The sequence below is a fragment of the Pinus tabuliformis genome, chromosome 9 (genome assembly GCF_031772625.1).
Source record: "Pinus tabuliformis cultivar Carrire ecotype Pingquan chromosome 9, CPIR1, whole genome shotgun sequence".
NCBI lineage: Eukaryota > Viridiplantae > Streptophyta > Pinopsida > Pinales > Pinaceae > Pinus > Pinus tabuliformis.
The window spans coordinates 1,540,688,183-1,540,708,808 of record NC_142307.1 but is presented as its reverse complement, the minus strand read 5'-3'; the positions used below and the strand labels follow the sequence as shown (position 1 = coordinate 1,540,708,808).

Genomic DNA, 20,626 nt, shown 5'->3' with positions numbered 1-20,626 from the left:
GTCTCATACAGTCATCTTGATATTTTCTTGGAATTTATTTGCGGCTCCTTCATTTGAAAAAGCATCACTTGAAAGAAGGGTACAGCTACAGCAGTGGAACCTGCTCTATTGCTACCTTTTCTAGACTGTGGAGATATATTTTTGCTGGGTATATTTTTTTTTTAAAACCTGTCTAGCAGAACAAAGTCTGTTTTGATTTGCACCAGGATAAGCAGGCAGCTACATTTTTTTTTGTGTGTCAGACTTCTGTATTGTCTTTGGGAAAATGGCCACGCTCACCAATCTGATGTTAGAAGGAAATCAACGCTTTAATGGCAGCAACTATAACATTTGGAAACAAAGAATGTTGACCATTTTTGAATACAGGCGTCTTGATCAGCTCATTTTGGGCAAAGAGCTTCGTCCCGGTACAGCTGGTACCGATCAAGATAAATTTGATGATCGAAATCGAGAGGTTGTTATGCTTCTCAAGCTCTCTGTCGCTGATGATCAGTTACCACAGATTCCTTCTGGCAAGACAGCTGCCGAAATCTGGCAACAGTTGAAAGAACTGCACGAGACATCTGACAAAAGCAGAGCCTTTTTTTCAAAAATCAGTTGTTCTCCATCATGATGGACGAACATATGTCTTTACAGGAATATCTCAACAAAATTAAAGACATTCGAGATCAGCTCGAAGCCATTGGTCGGACCATGGAGGAAGAAGATATGGTAGTCATTACTTTGAAAAGTCTACCGAAATCTTATGAACACTTCATAGGAACACTCAACATTACCACCACAAATGTTGATCTGAAGTTTCCAGAGTTATGTACCAAACTTCTGCAGCAGGATCGGTGGAAACAGCAGTTTGGTAATGGTGCTTCATCAGTGTCCTCGGAAAATGCATTTGCTGCAAAATATCAGTCCTCTCGGTCCTTTCAGCAAAAAGGCTCTTCTCAGTCTTTTGATCCTGCTAGGAAGAAAAGTGTGCAGTGTAATTACTGTCACAGGTTCGGTCACATGAAGAAAGATTGCCGACAGAGGATTGCTTCTGAACAGAAGAAACAGGGAGGGCCACATCAGACAGCAAATGTTGCAGAACATTCCGAGCAGACAGATTCTTCCTTTTACGCCTTTATGGCTAAAAGGTCTTCAGATCATGTTCCTTCCTCTGCATGGTACATTGATTCTGGTGCATCACGCCATTTCTCTCACAGCGTGACTGGTTTATTGACTTCTCACGTTTCAGTGATTCCGTGGTATTTGGCGGAGGTGAAAAGTACACAGTAGCTGGCAGAGGTACAGTTCAAATTCAGTCTGGTGGGCGCACACTCATATTTCTGAATGTATACTATGTTCCTGGTATGGAAATTAATCTGCTATCTGTCAGCCAGATTATGAGGAATTCTCCTCAGCTTGATGTTGTGTTCAGTGCACACAAGTGCTCCATTATTGAGAGGGAGACTAGTCTAACAGTTGTTGTTGGCCTAGAGGACCATGGTCTATACAGGCTACTTGGCACGTGTCTCTCCCATCAGCACTCTATGGCATCAGCGATATGGGCATCTAAATATGCAGTATCTCTCTCAGCTCTCTCGGGAGGGACTTGTGTCAGGATTACCTGATATTCAGACTCAGCAGTTGGGGGTATGCAGCGCCTGTCAAGCGGGAAAGCAACATCGGTCTTCATTCAAAGATGGAGAATCTTGGCGCGCATCTAAGGTACTTCAGTTACTTCATGCTGATATTTGTGGTCCTATGAATACAGCTTCTATCACTGCTTGCAAATATTTTTTACTTATTGTAGATGATTTCAGTAGAAAGATGTGGGTGTATTTTCTAAAAAATAAATCTGATGCTCTTAGTACCTTTCAGAAGTTTAAAACCTTAGTTGAAAAAGAATCTGGTTGTAACATCATGACCCTTAGGACCGACAATGGGGGGGAATTTTGTTCCTCAGCTTTTGCCAACTTCTGTGATATTCATGGCATCAAACGTCAATTAACCACACCTTACACTCCTCAGCAGAACAGTGTTGTCGAGCGTCGCAACCGCACGGTTGTTGAAATGGCTCGTTCCATGTTACAACACAGGAGTGTTCCAAACAAATTCTGGGCTGAAGCAGTATTTACTGCTGTTTATCTTCTTAACCGATCACCTACTCAGGCTGTTAAAGGGAAGACTCCTGAAGAGGTTTGGTCTGGCCGTAAGCCTAAGATCAGTCACCTCAAAGTATTTGGCTCAGTTGCATATGTTTGGATTCCACCTGCTAAGCGCTCTAAGTTGGATTCCAAAAGCCAGAAACTCATGATGACAGGTTACAGTGATCATCACAAGGCCTATAGGCTGATAGATATAGCCACCGGTCGTCTTAGCTTCAGTCGGGATGTAGTATTTGATGAAGACAGAGGATTTTTTCAGTCTTCTTCTTCTAAGCAGTGTTCTGAGGATCAGCCTCACAGTGTTCTTCTTCCGGTCGGTCCACCTGATGGGAGGGATGATGTAGCATCAGTATTTGATAATACTCTATCTGAGCTTCCTCCAGAAAATAACCCTCCTCTTGCTGCTCCTATTGAGTCTTCTTCATCTCCTCCTGATATTGGTTCCTCTACTCTTCGGCCTAAATGGTGGGCTAAAACCATTGGTGATCTCCGGGATGATGAGCTTCTTGAAGGTAGAACTTCTAGACATAAGAACAAAACAGTCTACAGTCAATTTTGCTCTTATGGCTAACCTTCACAGTATTTTTGAGCCTCAAACCTATTCAGAGGCTAAGGGTACATCTGAGTGGGAACAGGCTATGGAAGCCGAATTTCAGAGTCTTCAGAAGAATCACACATGGACACTTTCTGATCTTCCTGCAGGGAAAAAGCCCATAGGCTGCAAATGGGTGTATAAAGTGAAATACAAAGCTGATGGAACCATAGACAAGTATAAAGCTCGTCTTGTGGCTCGAGGGTTCTCACAGAAGGAAGGCATCGACTATGAAGAGACTTTTGCTCCTACAGCCAAGATGAGTACCATAAGGCTTGTCCTTGCCCTAGCAGCTCAGTTCAATTGGAAAGTTCATCAGATGGATGTAAAGAGTGCTTTCCTAAATGGTGATCTCCAAGAAGAAGTCTACATGACGCAGCCTTCAGGATTCAAGGTTGCTGGTCAAGAACAGAAAGTGTGTCGATTAGCTAAAGCCATTTATGGCTTGAAGCAAGCTCCTCGGGCTTGGTACATGAAAATTGATCAGTACCTGACAGATCAGGGTTTTCAGCGGAGCCCATCTGATGCAAACCTGTATATCAATCATACTGTTGATGATATCTTGCTTGTGGTTGTCTATGTGGATGACCTTATCATTACTGGCAGCGCTGCACATTTGATCCATGGGATCAAACAAGATTTATGCAGAACTTTTGAGATGACAGACTTGGGACTTCTTCATCACTGTCTGGGGGTTGAAGTTTGGTAGACTGAAAATCATATTTTTCTCTCTCAGTCCAAGTATGCAAAAAATCTTGTGGACAGGTTCAGAATGCAGGATTGCAAACCAACCATGACTCCTATGGAACCAGGGCTCAAACTTTCATCGCAGTCCTCCTATCCACTTGTGGATGAAACTTTATTCAGGCAACTAGTGAGCAGTCTCATCTACCTTACTGCCACCAGACCTGACATCAGTTTTGCAGTAAGCTATATCTCCCGCTTTATGTCAGCTCCTAAAGCTGATCATTGGATAGCAGCAAAGCGTGTGCTACGATATGTGCGTGGTACTTCTGATTATGGCCTCTTGTATACTCGCAGTTCCAATCCTATTCTCAGTGGTTACACTGACTCTGACTGGGCCGGTTCGATTGATGACCGTAAATCTACAGCTGGGTATGTGTTTAGTCTAGGATCTGGTGCTGTTACTTGGACTAATAAGAAGCAACAGGCAGTGGCTCTCTCCTCAACAGAAGCAGAGTATCGGGGAGCCCCGGAGCAGTTAAGGCATCCTGTGAGGCAGTTTGGCTTCGACGTATGCTTGCAGATATGCATGTTTCCCAGACCGGGCCTACCTCTTTGTTTTGTGATAATCAGGGAGTTCTCAAACTTGCCAAAAATCCAGTCTTTCATGAAAGAACAAAGCATGTGGAAACTCATTGCCACTACATTCCCCAGCTTGTTGAAGACGGCTCGGTTCAGTTGCAATATGTTCCCACAACAGAGCAGCCCGCCGACATCTTCACCAAGCCTCTTGGTCCTGATAAATTTGTAAAATTCAGAGGGTCTATTGGTGTTGTAAATAGATTGAGTATTAAGGGAGTGTATTAGAATATTCCTATTCCTATTTAGTATTTAATACTCATTCTTTTAGCTGTTGCTATTTTTATTCGTTTAAGCAGTTTCTTAGATGAAACTGAGCGTTTCCATATTCTACATAGAAACTTGATGTTTCTATTATTGTAAATATCTCTGTATTATCATTGAGCTTCTTGCTCGCTCTGAATTAATTGATTCGACATTCTTTTATATATTAGTGCAACAATGATGTTGTGTCCCAACTGTAGGAATTTACAGGGTAAGTTCCTCAGAAAGAATACCAAAAGGACACCGCTCACAACCAGATCTCAAATCAATACACCAGTATTTTTGACGTGGTTAAAACCCTCAGAGTGCAAGGAGGGAAACAGTCCACGGCCTGTCCCAACGTGGGTACAGACAATTTATTAATCAAAGAATGAAAATTTACATAAGCTTCTCTCATGCACGGATTACCCGAACAATGACCCTCCATGCGCTTTAAATAGAACTCATGGACCAATCGGGTGTCAAGCCACGGATCAAGTGTCGGTAATACCGAGGTGAGAGTGAACCGTCGGATCACTACATATCGTGACCGTCGGATTGTAAGTTACAAAATGTACAACGGTAAAGAAACACACTTTACCTAACTCTAACCTAACTCTATGCTAGACCAAGTTGAACTTAACTATATCCTATGTGTCGGAATATCCTAACATCCCCCCTTAAGAACAACTTGGGATAGGATTGAAGGATTTACAAATATGATACAATAGGAGAAGGAAGGAGGCACTAGAGCCTATCCCCCCTTAGTGACAACTTCCTGAACTCCAAGCATATATCGAAGTTTAGTGAACTTCGCCTCTGTGAGAGCCTTTGTGAAGATGTCTGCAACCTGATCATCCGTTGGACAATATTGCACTTCAAGAACATGGTCATGAATGAGCTTTCTGATGAAGTGCATGTGTAGTTCAATGTGTTTGCTGCGCTGATGCTGGACTGGATCTTTGCATAGCTGAATGGCACTTTGATTATCACACCAAAGTGTGGTTGGATGCTGCTGCTCAAAGCCAAATTCGGATAGGATCTGACGAAGCCACAAGGCTTCCTTACTAGCTTCCACGGCACCACGATACTCTGCTTCTGCTGACGAAAGAGAAATGGCAGCCTGTTTCTTACAAGCCCATGTAATAGGTCCTGAACCAAGAGTGAAGACATAACCGGCAGTAGACTTCCGATCATCAAGGTCACCAGCCCAATCAGAATCAGTGAAACCAACTAACAGAGGAGCTGCTTTGGCACTGTAATGAATCCCAAACTGTACTGTACCTCGAACATAACGAAGTATTCTTTTAGCTGCTTTCCAATGACTTTCACGGGGGTTTTGCATAAAACGAGCAACAAGGCCAACAGCAAAGGAAAGATCAGGACGAGTATGGGTTAAATACAAGAGTTTTCCGACAAGTTGACGGTATAAGGTAGCATCAACTTCAGGAGAAGTACAAGAGACTGAAAGTTTGACTCCAGACTGAAAGGGAGAAGGGGCTGGCTTACAGTCTTCCATGTGAAAATGACGAAGAATATCACAAGCATACTTGGACTGGGAAAGGAAAATACCTTCTTGGGATTGCAAGACTTGAAGACCGAGAAAATAGTGTAAGTGTCCTAAGTCTGTCATTTCAAATTTCTTTTTAAGGCTGGACTTCACATGGTTTATAAGGTTGGGATCACTACCAGTAAGAATAAGATCATCAACATAAAGAACAAGGATGATAAGAGAGTTGCCCACTTTCTTGGTGTAGACAGTATTGTCAGAATGACACCTAGAAAAGCCAGATTCTAAAAGAAAGCTATCCATTTTGGCATACCAAGCCCGAGGAGCTTGTTTGAGGCCATAAAGGGATTTCTTAAGTCGACAAACGAGGCTGGAGTCTGTTTGTATGAAGCCAATGGGTTGTTCCATATAGATTTCTTCCTGCAAGTCCCCATGCAAGAAGGCAGATTTAACATCCATTTGATGGACTTCCCATTTTAAAGAGGCAGCAAGGGAAAGAACAAGGCGGATAGAGTTCATTTTGGCAACTGGAGAGAAGGTTTCAGTGTAGTCAATGCCTTCAACCTGTGAAAAGCCCTTAGCAACTAGACGAGCCTTATGTTTATCAACTTTCCCATCTGGTCCATACTTGGTTCTGTAAACCCATTTGCATCTAACAAGTTTGCGTCCCTTTGGTAGAGGAACAAGATCCCATGTATCATTTGTCATCAATGAATGATATTCTTCATTCATAGCTGCTTCCCAATGTGGATGGCCTGAAGCTTCTGCAAAAGTGTCAGGATCATGATTTACTGGAGCTTGAGCCAGTAAAGAAGAGGCTCTTTCAAACTGAGAACGTGTACGTCGCTGATCTGTAGGATCACCGGCAAGATCACCTGCTGCATCCCGAGTAGCACGGACCCATCTTGGAAGTTGAGGATCCTGAGAAGGTGGGGGAGGATTATCATCCTCGCTTTCATCATCAGAAGAAGAAATGTTTTCAAAGATAGAAGAGATAGGAAGAGGTGGCACATCCGCCGGACTAGGCTCGCAGGCCGATTTATTTTCATCAAATTTTACATCTCTTCTAATGATAACATTTTTGGACTTAAATGGAATAAGTCTATAACCTTTTACATCTTCAGAATATCCAACAAAAGTACATTTCTCACTCTTAGGTTCTAAAGCTTTATGCTTTTCATCTGGAATATGGGCCCATGCTTCACTTCCAAACACACGAAAGTGACTTACATCTGGTTTAATGGAACTCCAAGCTTCTTCTGGAGTGATATTCTCTAGAACCTTAGTAGGAGTGCGATTGATTATATAATTTGCACAATTAATTGCTTCGGCCCAAAAACTAAGACTGAGTCCTTTAGATTGCAGCATACAATTAGCCATTTCCTTTAAGGTGCGATTTTTCCTTTCAGCTACACCATTTTGTTGTGGAGTGTATGGAACAGTATGTTGCATTTGAATTCCATTTTCGGTGCAAAAGTTGATGAATGCGTTTTTAACATATTCTCCACCATTATCAGTTCTTAGCTTAAGAATTTGATGTCCAGATTGTTTTTCAACAAATGCTTTGAAGGCCAAAAAAGTGCTAAATACTTCGCTCTTGAGTTTTAAGAAGTATACCCAAGTGCGTCTAGAGAAATCATCAATGAAAGTTAAGAAGTACTTGCAGCCAGAGAATGAAGCAACAGGAAGAGGACCACATAAATCACTGTGCACAAGCTGTAAAGGGGCTGAGGCGTGCCAAGAGGCACGTTTGTCAAAACTGTCCCGATGATGTTTTCCGAGTACACATCCGGAACAAACACCATCTTTGCAAGATACCATAGGAAGACCTGTCACCATATTTTCTTTACATAGATGCTGAAGGGAGCGATAGTTTAAGTGACCAAACCGCTCATGCCAAAGTTTGCTCACTTCATCATTATGAGCAACAAACACTGAGGGAAGATGGGATGACCCAAAGTTGTGAAACTTATACAACCTTTTGGAATCATCAGCAAGACCAGTAGCTAGAATCTGTTTAGGATCTTTTAGATCCTTGATTACAACATCATGAGGTGAAAATTCAACAATTTTACCTTCACCTGAATGAGTTATCTGATAGACAGATAGAAGGTTGCAGGATAAGTTTGGAACACATAATACATCATTGAACTGACCATTGTCTAGATGAACAGTTCCAGTCCCTGCAACATTAAGAGATCTATCATCACCAACATATATATTTTTGGTGTTACAATCATTTAAAGAAGAAAACATGGCTTGGTTTTTGGCCATGTGACAAGAGGCTCCAGAATCAATGAGCCACTCATGAGAATGAGAAGAAGAAGAAGATACATTTAATGCATAACCAGACTGAGATGATTGACGATGACATGCAGAAAGTGCCGTTCCGGAAGTTGAAGTTGAAGTAGGCTCCAGATGGATGTTATGTTTCTTCATTGCGGCTTCCAAGGCTTCCATCTTCTTAAAACATTTAGATTCTAAGTGGCCATCTCGATTACAAAAGTTACAATGTCTGTCAGTCCTCTTCCATTTGTTTTTATTGGTCTTGTCATTTTGCTGAAATGATCTTTCATCTTGAGGCTGAGTTGGTTTAGGACCATTCCTTTGAGGATAAGACTTCTTAGGATTCTTTGAATTTGGTTGCTGCTGGGCGGCTAACGCTTTCGAGGAAGAGTTTCCAAGATTAAGAAGACCAAGGTGTAAGAGTTTTTCTTGTTCTCTTATTAAGGAATCACAAAAGGAGTCAAAGGAAGGGGGTTTGTAGTCTTTGCCTTGACAAATGAAAGCTTCCCTTGTAGAATGGAAAGTGGAAACAAATACAGAGTAGGCTGGTCCCAACTTAGTAAGGATGGAATAAATAAGGTTACCATCTTCTTTCTTAACTTTAACACCTTCCAAGAGATATCTAAGGGTCTTGAATTTGGACAAGAAATCTTCAATGCAAGAAAAATTATTAGGATCCAAAGTAAGCAACTCATTCTCAAGTTGATGGGCTCTAATTTCATTTTTAATCCCAAAAACTTTAGCAAGTTTTTCTAATGCTTCATGAGGAGTTTCAATTTCTGCAATGTGGAATCTAAGATCAGGAGAAACAGACATTCCTATCAAACCACGTGCTTGATCTTGTCTATTTTCCCATTTTTCGGCCTTGTCTTCATCTTTGGGTTTCTTCTCTTGGTCTGTGGCTATTCTGAAGAGACCTTTACTTCTAAGTAAATCTCCCATGTAGGCTACCCATTGGAAGTAGTTAGTGCTGTCAAGAATGACTTGGCATGGACTTTCCATTTTTTGAAAAAAAACTTGAAGCTGAAGATGCTGAAAGTAAGTGGTCCAATGGATAGATCTCGAAAAAATAGGCGGTTTTAAAAAAAACGGCTCTGAAAAAGGCTTCCGGATGAAGAAGATATGGCTTTTTGAAAAAAAATTGTTGACGTTGCCGGCAAAGTGCGCGAATGTGCGGGAATGAAAAAATCCGCCCCCACAAAATGGAGACTTGAACCCAAGACCTCTACTCTCTTAAAAGGTCTTTGAACCAATTGATCTATACAAAATATTTGAGAGAGAGAGAGAGAGAGAGGGGGGGGGGGGGCCTCGATTTGCGTGCTTGCCTTGGGAAGGCTCTTTTCCCCTACAAAACACAAAACACAAAACCCAACACGAATATGCAAAGAAAAACGAACCTTACGGCTCAAAGTTAGCTTTAGCCAAAAAACTAGAATTTTTAAAAAAAATCTCAAAGTTAGCTTTTAACCGAAAAACTAAATATTTTTCTCAATGTTTCTGATTTTCCAAGATCACACTAAGGTGCAGGGAAAAGAGCATACGCATGAGAAAAATCCTTCCTTTCTGTTTCTGATTTGCCCAGATCGCACAGAGTCGCAGGGCAAAGAGCATACGCAGAAATGAAAGGTATAGATCCGGTTAAAAAAAAAGGCTAAATAAACTGAGACCGAAATAAGCAGAGAGAAAATAACAGTAAACTGCAAAAAAACACTGTATACCTCCCGATCTGAAAAATGACGCAGCTAGGGCTACCGGAAACCTTTTCGCGTGAAACGAAAGGGGTTCCTCACTGGAACAGATGCTCCGAACGCAACAGAGCAGTCCTCTTGGCCCGAAAGCAGTCAGAAACAGCAGATCTAGGAAACGACAGCCGCATGCAGTTCTACCGGCTTCAGATTTGGATCACCAACGGACGCGGCCCTCAAATAGCTCCGATACCATGTAGGAATTTACAGGGTAAGTTCCTCAGAAAGAATACCAAAAGGACACCGCTCACAACCAGATCTCAAATCAATACACCAGTATTTTTGACGTGGTTAAAACCCTCAGAGTGCAAGGAGGGAAACAGTCCACGGCCTGTCCCAACGTGGGTACAGACAATTTATTAATCAAAGAATGAAAATTTACATAAGCTTCTCTCATGCACGGATTACCCGAACAATGACCCTCCATGCGCTTTAAATAGAACTCATGGACCAATCGGGTGTCAAGCCACGGATCAAGTGTCGGTAATACCGAGGTGAGAGTGAACCGTCGGATCACTACATATCGTGACCGTCGGATTGTAAGTTACAAAATGTACAACGGTAAAGAAACACACTTTACCTAACTCTAACCTAACTCTATGCTAGACCAAGTTGAACTTAACTATATCCTATGTGTCGGAATATCCTAACACCAACTTCGTCAATATTGACTTGATGACGTGAATTATAATACTGATTTTGTTCTAACTTTCCCATTCTCATGGTTGCGAGCCGCAAAACATGTCATTTCATGGGACATAATTTATGTAAACCCGACAATTTTCTAAATTTCCATGCACTCAGTTTTGTTGAACATGCTAACACGTCGCAATCATATTTTGAATTTTAAGAAACGCAAAAAACTATAAAAAGTTCTCATTTATGCAACATTTACTAACACTAATTTTAATAAGCTAAAACTAACATTACGTTAACTTTTTAACTATAGAAATTTGAATCTTGATGTATCAGACTTGACTTTTATTTCAATATTCAGTATTCACAGTTGGAACTTCAATATGGTTTAAACTTCTATTTTCATTTTACATTGTTACAGTTACATGTATGATTGTATCATGCTTCTCATTTTAAATTTGATTCAGTTATATGATTCATCGATTTATCCTTCATGATGTAAGTGTTATATAATGATAAAGACAGTTAAATTATAAAATTTCAATGATATATTTATAAGGTTTTAGTATTTTTATTTTACTATTTTTGTCGGGGTCCCTTGTGTTAAAGACCCAGACGTCCCCCCACATTTCCTAAAAATTGGTGGGGAGCTTTTGCATAGGCCACTCCTGCGCATCCCCGCTCCCCCATCCCCACGTCCCAAAAACTCGGTGGAACATTGGTCCTAGCCATTAAGATCAACCGCTGTGTTATAATTGCTCATTGACACAACTTAGGGCACCTTAAGTCACTTTATTAACTAATGACGCATCAAAAAGTCACTTTAACTTTATATCACATAAAGCTAATGTCTTAGGGAGCACTTTGGACAGTCTTCCACATGCTAAACACCAAGCCAACGCGGAAGACACTTGTCCAAGCTAACTTTTTCAACATATATTTCATTCCTATAATTTTTTTAAAGCACACACATACACGTGTTTACGTAACCTCCACATGAACTGTCCTTATATCCTTGTGTCGTGTGACTTTGGTGTAACATAAACAGGAATTAAGGACAATTTTCTCTGAACAAGGAGAAGATGATGAGACATTGTGATAGTTGACTTAGTCAAAGTTGCATTACATATAAATTTTATAGTTTATATTTTGTATCCCATCTAATTTAACCACCAGTTGTAAATGTAAAGACTTGGTGAAAGATGATGTTTCACCTGCCTATGCATTAGATATTTTCCATCTACCAATCTTATACTTCTATATATACCTAATGAAACGCAGAGTATACATGTGAACAACTGGGGCAATTTCTCTCTCGTATTTGTTTCTTCTGTGAGTGTTCCATTTGCTGTTCTCATATGTGCACATATCAAACATGGTAATTCATCATCATTGATTATAGGATGCTCCTTTAGTCTTTTGACATATTCTTTCCACTAGCATGTGGCTCTGTTTCACGTCATTTTCCCTTAATATTCCTTCCACAGAATAATAATAAAAATATAGTGTATAAAAAAATTTCTCCATTGCACTTTCATGCAAGACAATATCAACTAAAAGCACAGAATAAGTAGGCACAAATATTCAATTAGGCAACTACGTGGCTATTGTTTCTTGTTTTCAATAAGGGAAATGCCAATACATTAAAAAAAAAAATTGAGATAGTGTATGGTTCTGGAAAGTTGCAAAACTACCCCCATTTTCAAGCAAATTAATTACCTCCCATCCTCGCATGCCAGGGGCAGAGATACACGTGCAACTTTAATATGTTATCCGTCCCCCATAGCATCACCAATAATCTCCACAAGAACACTGACCATCCTTGAAATGATGAAAACGGTTGGCATCCCTTACAACAATTTTGCGTGTAAAATCCAGAGATATGAACTTGATTACAGTATGGCAATCTCCACACACTCTAAGGTTCTTTGCAACTCGTATAGTTGTTCCAGGGTTTGTGTTGATGATCCCAAAAGCAATGGCCAGCTTCTCACTGTGGTGAGAGAGAGAAAGTTCCTTCTCGTCATCCTCCACATCCTGTAGAACAAAGCTCTTATTGGGAACATACCCTGCTGCCTTCATTTTCCTAGACAAGCTTTCCAAAAATTCATGAATCTCCTCCAGTTGTGGATGTGAAGTTTCACCTGCAACAAATGCATGCATCCTTTTCTTAACCTCAATCCAGCTATAACCAGGTTGCTTCATCAAGCCCCTGTCTTTCATCAGTTTTCTCACATTGGCTGCATCATCCCACCGACCTGCAGCAGCATAGATGTTTGATAGCAAGACATAAATTCCTGATATCTGTACTTCCATATCAAGAAGTTGTTCTGCTATGCGTTTTGCTCGCTCTGTATTGCCATGGATTCGACACGCACCAAGCAAGGCACCCCAGACAGTAGCATCAGGTTTAACTGGCATTCCATTAATGAAGTTTTCTGCCTCATCCAAATATCCAGCTCTCCCAAGAAGATCGACTATGCAGGTATAGTGTGAAACATCGGGAACTATACCATAATTTTGAATCATCAAATTAAAGTAGCCAAGACCTTCATTGACCATGCCAGCATGGCTGCACGCAGACAGAACACCTACAAAGCTAATTTCATTTGGTTTAGTGCCTGCCTGCAGCATCTGTTCAAACAGTAGGAGAGCATCCTTTCCTCGTCCATGTTGTGCGCAACCTGTAATAATCGAGTTCCAAGAGACCTCATTCCGTTGACGCATTTTCTCAAACACTTGGCATGCATCTTCCATACTACCAGATTTGGCATACATATCAACAAGTGCACTCCCCACAACAATATCCAACTCAATTCCACTTTGAACAACATAGGCATGGAACTGCCTGCCCAGTTCTAGGGCTGCTAAATCAGCACATGCACTGAGAACACTACCCATGATGAAGCGGTCGGATTTCATGCCTGTTTTTCTCATTTGGTTAAAAACGTTCAAAGACTCATCACCATACCCATTTTGTGCATACCCCGCAATAACTGCTGTCCAAGAAACCACATCTCGCTCTGGCATTTTGTAAAAGAGATTCAGAGCTTCCTTCATATCCCGGTTCTGAGCGTGCCCTGTAATCATTGCATTCCATGTTGGAGTGCTTCGTTCAGACATTTTGTCAAACACGTGGCGTGCATCCTCGAGGCTCCCACATCTGGCGTACATGTGCGCAAGTGCACTCTGCACAACAACATCCGACTCCAGCTCAATTTTTATGATGTAATCATGGACTTGTTTGCCTTGTCCCAGAGAGGCAATGCTGGCGCACGCCTTGACAGCAGTGGACAGAGTGAATTGATTCGGCTTTACACCTTCACCTATCATTTTGTTTAAAAGCCTCAGAGCCTCTTTGCCATAGCCACCCTGAACATACCCAGATATCAGTGCAGTCCATGACACCACATTTCGTTGAGGAACTCTGTCAAACACGTTTATAGCATATTGCATAAACCGACATTTGATATACATGTTGATAAGATTGTTCCCCACAAAAACATCATGTTGAAATCCGGATTTTATTATATGAGTATGTAAGAGTTTTCCCTCTGTCAGAGATTCATGTTTGGCACAAGCCTGCAAGAGAGAACCATAAGTTTTAGAGTCCACTGGAATGTTCGGGTTATTCATTTGGTATAAAACAGCAACCGCCTCCGTTGTGTTCCTCGTTTACACAGCACATTTGTATTAACAGAGTATTCATTGTTCATGGTAGATGCGAGAACAGAAGGTTCTCTTGGGTTGATATTGATGGCAACATGATACCTTCTGAAGATTGAAATCCTTGGCATGTGTAAGTGAAAACCCACAGAAAAACTGTGAGCGCGGCAATCGCGCTGGATTTTAACCACCAGATCACAAAGTGTAGCATGATCTTATATTGAATATTCAGTTACTTTACCATCGCCATTCGATCCGAATGCTCATTTTCTGAAGAACATTAGTAACTCTCATAACATATTTGTTAGGCATTTGAAATGCTCTCCTAGTTGCCAGTAGTCCACTAATTCGTTCGCAGCGACCAATATGTCAAAACAAGTTTATCAAAATGAACCAATGGTGTGAGCGAACTAGCAAATTGATCAAGTGTGTTGAGTGTGGAAGTGACCTCGGTGGCAGTGTTGATTTATACCTCAAACTTGATTGGAGAAGATGGACAAAATTCCTCCATATCATGAAGGTGTTGGGACAATGATAGAAAGGGGAGAAAGGAGAGATGAGACTTCGTTCTATTGTTTGTTATACATTAAATTCAAGTCAAAAAGATGGGTAAAATTCCTTTGTATCATGATTTAGAAGGGAAGGAGGGAAGAGGAGACTTGGTTCTATTGTTAGTTATACTTCAAAATCGAACGGAGAAGATGGATAAAATTCTTTCATAGCATGATGGTAAGTGGAAAATGATAGAGAGGGGAGAAGTAGTGAGGAGATTTGATTTTGAAGTCATGGAAACTAATCCAAGGCATGTGGTGTATTTGATTGTTTATTATCTCACACACATGACCACACAACACATCCTATAAAGGAGGAGAGGAGAGTCCAACAAGCACATATATTCATCTTGCAACCAATTAACCACTATGTTAGTAGGGGGCATTGCCTTTATGGATATCCCCACTGATATAAGGATCATCCTATGTTATGACTTATATGTTGCTACAAATGCGATCTCACAACCAATGTTGCCTTCGACAATTATTGTCATGGTAGATAATTTATTTCCTCAGTGAGGGAGCTAAAACCTCACTAGCAAAGCAAAGATAGATGCTTAAATGATCTTTCTAATTAGCACATTATAAATGAAATGATGAGAAGGAGAAGGGAACGTTGGCTATGATTTTTTATTCTAACCACTTGGAAGTCAAGCACATCTCTAGCACATAAATTCTTCTTCATCTTTGTGCACAGCCAAATAAGAGCATACATTTCTCGTTCTTCAATAAGCATCTCAAGTGGACTAAATATAATCGAAAACATTAACTAAACTAACATTAGATTTGTTAACTCCACATTAATTCCATGCTATAAATGCAAGATCAGTGACCATAAATTACAATAAGAATTATAATTGTATATATATATATATATATCTATATATATATATATATATATATATATATATATATATATATACATTGTAAGAAATTTATAGTGGAAGTAAATATAATTGATTTAATAGGAACAACTTCACCACTTAAGTCTAAGTTCTTCCATCCTTAGTCATTATCGACAACGAGAAGGTTTAAACTTCTCATGTAACACTTTCGAATCTCGCAAAGCTAGACAAGATAGGCGAGAATGTAACCCTTAATTTATAGCCTTTGTAATCTACATCTAGACTAGGATTTTGATTTTCTTTATCTAGAAATATATTTTTCCATCATATAAAGTTTTTAAGTCTCCATATATATTAAAGCAAAACAATTGTGTAGAAATCAAAAAATAAGTTGCATATACATAAATGAATGATCCGGACTTAAACAGGAACGCAACAAATTATAGAGATAACCATAAACACAGATATGTAGTGGAAATAATACTTCATTTCATTAATGTAAAATACTGAAATATGCTTACAAACAGTAATGGAAATAAACTAGCTAGGGCGATGGTAGCTTATCTCTGAGAAGAGATGTGGTGGCTACATGCCTCTGAACTGTGTTACAATGAGGCTCGAAGGCCTATTTATTGTTGAGAAACAATGGAAAACCTTAACATTCCAAAACCTAACCCTAGAAGATGAAACGCCAAACTGTGGGCCCCGTTTGGGTAAATTGGTACACCAACTTCCCGGGGTCATAACTTTGGCATACGATCTCCATTTGACGCGTACAATAGCTCGTTAGAAAGATCTATCCGAGCACTACCACTTTGGGAGGCAACATGGTCCATGGACCGCAACATGGTCCATGGACCCATGTTGCCCCAAATTTCCCATAAAACATCGTTTAGGGCCTCAAAACGGCTCCGGAAGTTCACGACCCGAAAAACTGCTAAAAATAGTAAGTTGTGCTACAATTAAGGAAAATGAAAATGCTGAGAGAAACAATGGTGGGGGTCCAGGTGGACTTGGCAGGTGGCCACCAATATCCACCTAGATCATTCCTCCCCCCTTAGGAAGCAATGGTCCCCATTGCGTTAAGTTCCTCCATGAGATGAGGAAACTTTTGCTGAACTTGTTCCCTGGTGAGCCACTTGCCCTGGTGAAGGAGTTGGCCTGCTTTGACGACTCGATACAGTTGGATATTCTGTTGGCGAGTGTTCTTGATCTGTGTGTCCATGATCTGATCAGATACAGCTTGTTCCATGCAATCTGGATTTAATTCTGTGGGTGTGAGCTATTCTGCAATGTCGGATGTGTCTAGCAATGGTGGAAAGTATGGCCGAAGGCGGTCCACATTGAACACTGGGTGCAAGCCAAGGAATGGGGGAATGTTGAGCTCAAATGCATTGTCTCCCACAGCCTTAGTAATGGTGTAAGGACCATATTGGAGTGGTCTCAGTTTCTGATCGACTCCAGTAAGGCGTTCCTTTTGCAAATGTAACCAGACTTTGTCGCCCACTTGAAACTTGTGTGGCACCCGATGTTGATCATGTCGTTGCTTGTACTTGGCATTTGATTTCTCCAGAATGTCATGGACCTGCTGACGAATATGTTGGATGCACTCAATGAAGCTGGTGGCCTTATCTGTTTCGGACTGGGCATGAGTTGAATTTATGTGAGTAGCTACAAGTGGCATGGCCACATCAATGGGGCATAGTGGCTGGAATCCCAAACTCACCTGAAAAGGGCTATGGCCAGTGGAGCTGTGAAGAGCTCGGTTGTAGTTGTGTTGAACATAGGGGAGGCTCTCGTCCCATGTGCGTGGATGCTTTGAGTTATACATGAGCAGAATGTGCACAATCATCCTATTGACAACCTCTGTTTGGCCATTAGTTTGAGGATGGAAGGCTGTGGACTTCGTGAGTTTGGTGTCCAGCATTGACCAGAGACTGGACCAAAATGTGCTGAGGAACCGACTGTCCCGATCTGAGATGATAGACTGTGGGATCCCAAAGTGCACCCACACTCGTTCAAAGAAGAGTTTAGTAGTGGCTTCTGCTGTGATATTCTTCTTGCAGGCCGCCATAATGGCCATCTTCAAGAACCTGTCGACGACCACAAAAACACATTCATTTCCATGCTTAGTGGAAGGAAGGCCTGACATGTAATCCTTGGAGATGGATTCCCAAGGTCGACTAGGGGTAGGCAACGGGGTATAGAGGTCGTGCTTCTTGATGGTCGGTTTGGCAATGGCACAGGCAATACATGATCTTATGTACTTCCCAACATCCTGTCGAAGATTCGGCCAATAGAAATAATTTTGCAGTGCTGCTACTGTTTTCTCGATCCCGAAATGCCTAACAGCCCAACTGTAGTGTGCTTCCCAAATCATCTTGGCACGCTCGCTTGAAGGAACACAAAGGTGACCCAGGTGACATAACAGGGCATCCTGGAGGTGAAAATCTAGAACATGCCGACCCTCCAAGAGTGTCTGGTATGTGTGGCCGAATTCTGGGTCGCTTTTGTAGAGAAGTGGCCAATCAGAAGTCTCGTGCCCACAAGAGTTGAGCACGGTGGTTAACGCCATGATCAGTGGTCGACTGAGGCAATCTGCAACATTATTGGTGTTGCCCTTCTTATACTTGATATTCAAGTGGAACTATTGCAGGTATGTAGACCACTTCTGATGGCGATCATTTTTCAATTTCCCTTGGGTCTGTATGAACTGCAAGGGTCGGTGGTCTGTGTGGATGACCGTTTCCTTCCCCAAAATGTAATGCTTCCATTGTCGGCAGGCCTGCACAATGGAATACATCTCTTTATCATAAGTGGGGTACTTCCGGACTGTGTCTGAAAGTGTTTCACTGTGATATGCCACTGGATGTCCATGTTGAGTAAGGACTGCCCCAATAGCATAGTCAGAGGCATTTGTCTCGACCTCAAATGGTTGTTGTAAATCTGGTAACGTGAGCACTAGTGCCGTGCAGAGGCGATCCTTCAACTCTATGAATGCCTTCTGTTGAGATTCAGACCAAAAGAATTTTGCTTTCACTCCTCCCTTGGTGACTTGACTCAAGGGCCAAGTAATATGAGAAAATCCCAACACGAACCTGCGGTAGAAGTTGGCAAGACCTAGAAAGCTACGGAGCTCTGTTAGAGTGGTTGGAGATGGCCACTCCCGAATGACTTGGATCTTGGCTGGATCCACATGCACCCCTTGTTCATCAATGATGTATCCTAGATACTGAACCTAGGTCATGCCAAAAGTGCATTTCTCCAAATTGGCACATAGCTTGTGTTGCCGCAATGTTTGGAGGACCTGTCGGATGTGGTGGAGGTGCTCTTCCCAACTTTGGCTGAAGATCAGAATGTCATCCAAGTATACTACTACAAATGAGTTGGTGAATGGCCGCAAGATGTCATCCATTAGCCTCATGAAGGTTGCAGGAGCATTCGTCAATCCGAAAGGCATAACCAACCATTCGAAAAGGCCCTCCTTGGATTTGAAGGTAGTCTTCCACACATCAAAGGGTTCGATTGATACCTGGTGATATCTTGACTTCAGATCGATCTTGCTGAAATATTTCGCCCCCTTTAGTTGGTCCAGGAGGTCATCAATCCGCGGGATCGGGTACCTATTACGGACAGTGATCTTGTTCAGCGCCCGATAGTCAATACAGAGTCTCCACGTCCCATCCTTCTTCTGTACCAACACGATCAGGCTCCCACAAGGCGATGAACTCGGATGGATGTGACCTTTCTGCAGGAGCTCCTGAATCTGCCTCTTGATTTCATCGTTCTCCAGAACGGAGCGCCGATAGATTGGTCCATTGGGTAGCGGTGCACCTAGGGTCAGATCGATGGAGTGCTTGACCTGACAGTGCAGAGGAACCCCTGCGGGGGAGGTGAAGATGTCCTCGTACTCCTCCACGACCTTGTCCATCTGTAGTTGTCGTGTGGAGGGGCCCTGTTTGGAGGCCGCGGCCATCGTCTTCTTCTTTCCTTAAGGGCGTATCATCAGGAAAACAAATTTCCCAGTTTTGGAAATGAGCTTACTGCATTGTTTTGCAGTAATCAAAGAGATGGCGGTAGGTGGTGCTACCTCTGGTATCCTGTACAACTTATTTCCCAATGTAACAATAACAGCACGGGGCCTTGATTCATACACAGCATGTCGCTTCCACAAGTATGGTTGTCCTAATAATACATCACAAACTTCAAGGGGAGTAATGTCACACAATACCTCATCTGTGAAGGGCTTGATGTTGTATGGAAGGTGACACTGCTGGCTCACGCGAAGATCTCGTCCTTGGTGAAGCCACCCGATGGTGTACGATTGTGGATGTGTTGTGGTCGGTAAGCCCAACCGCTTCATGACCTCTGCCGAAATGAGGTTCTTTTGGCTCCCGCTATCAACAATGAACTGTAGCGAGGAGCCCTTTACCCACATCTGGGAGTGGAAGAGACGCTCCTCCTCCTCTGGATCTTCGGGTTCATTTTTCTGGATCTTGGCGGTAGCAACAGTGGCATTGGGATCCGCATCAATGATCTGCTTCCCTTTGTCATTCCCCTTGTCGGGTTTTGACTCAGAGTCGGAACATGCATCTGATTCTGAAACCTTTAGCTCAGCCACCAGTGACTGCTTGGCCCGACACTCACTTGTGTTGTGAGTGGAGCTCTTATGGAACTCACACCATTTTCCCGTGTCCTTTTTCGGCTTCGCGACGCTGTTCTTTGCTTGCAACTTCGACGGGTTGTCTTGGGTTGCCCCGCCTTGGCTTTGTCCTTTGTTCTGTGGTTTAGGGGCACCTTTCCCCTGCTTTGGATTCGTAGATCCAAAGTCTCGCTTCTTTTGTTTAAACTTCTGCTCGACCTTGACGGCATATCGGTATGTTGTGCCGAGCGAGGAGATGTTCAGGAATTGTATTTCTTCCTGGATGTACTTGTGTAGGTAGCCGCAGTATTTGAGTATCAAATGCTACTCCAAATCCTTGATACCCAACTTTGTGCGAAGGGTATGGAAAAGATTGGTGAACTCTGGCATGTCTTGGTCCCTTCCCTACCGCAGCGTGGTCCACTTTATGTATTCATCCCCAT

At 42.0% G+C, this 20,626-nt stretch overlaps 1 pseudogene; it reads right to left on the bottom strand.

Annotated features, from left to right (window-relative positions):
• Positions 1 to 12,006: 12,006 nt before the first annotated feature.
• On the bottom strand, positions 12,007 to 14,669 carry LOC149154496 (pentatricopeptide repeat-containing protein At4g14050, mitochondrial pseudogene; annotated as a pseudogene).
• Positions 14,670 to 20,626: the final 5,957 nt, after the last annotated feature.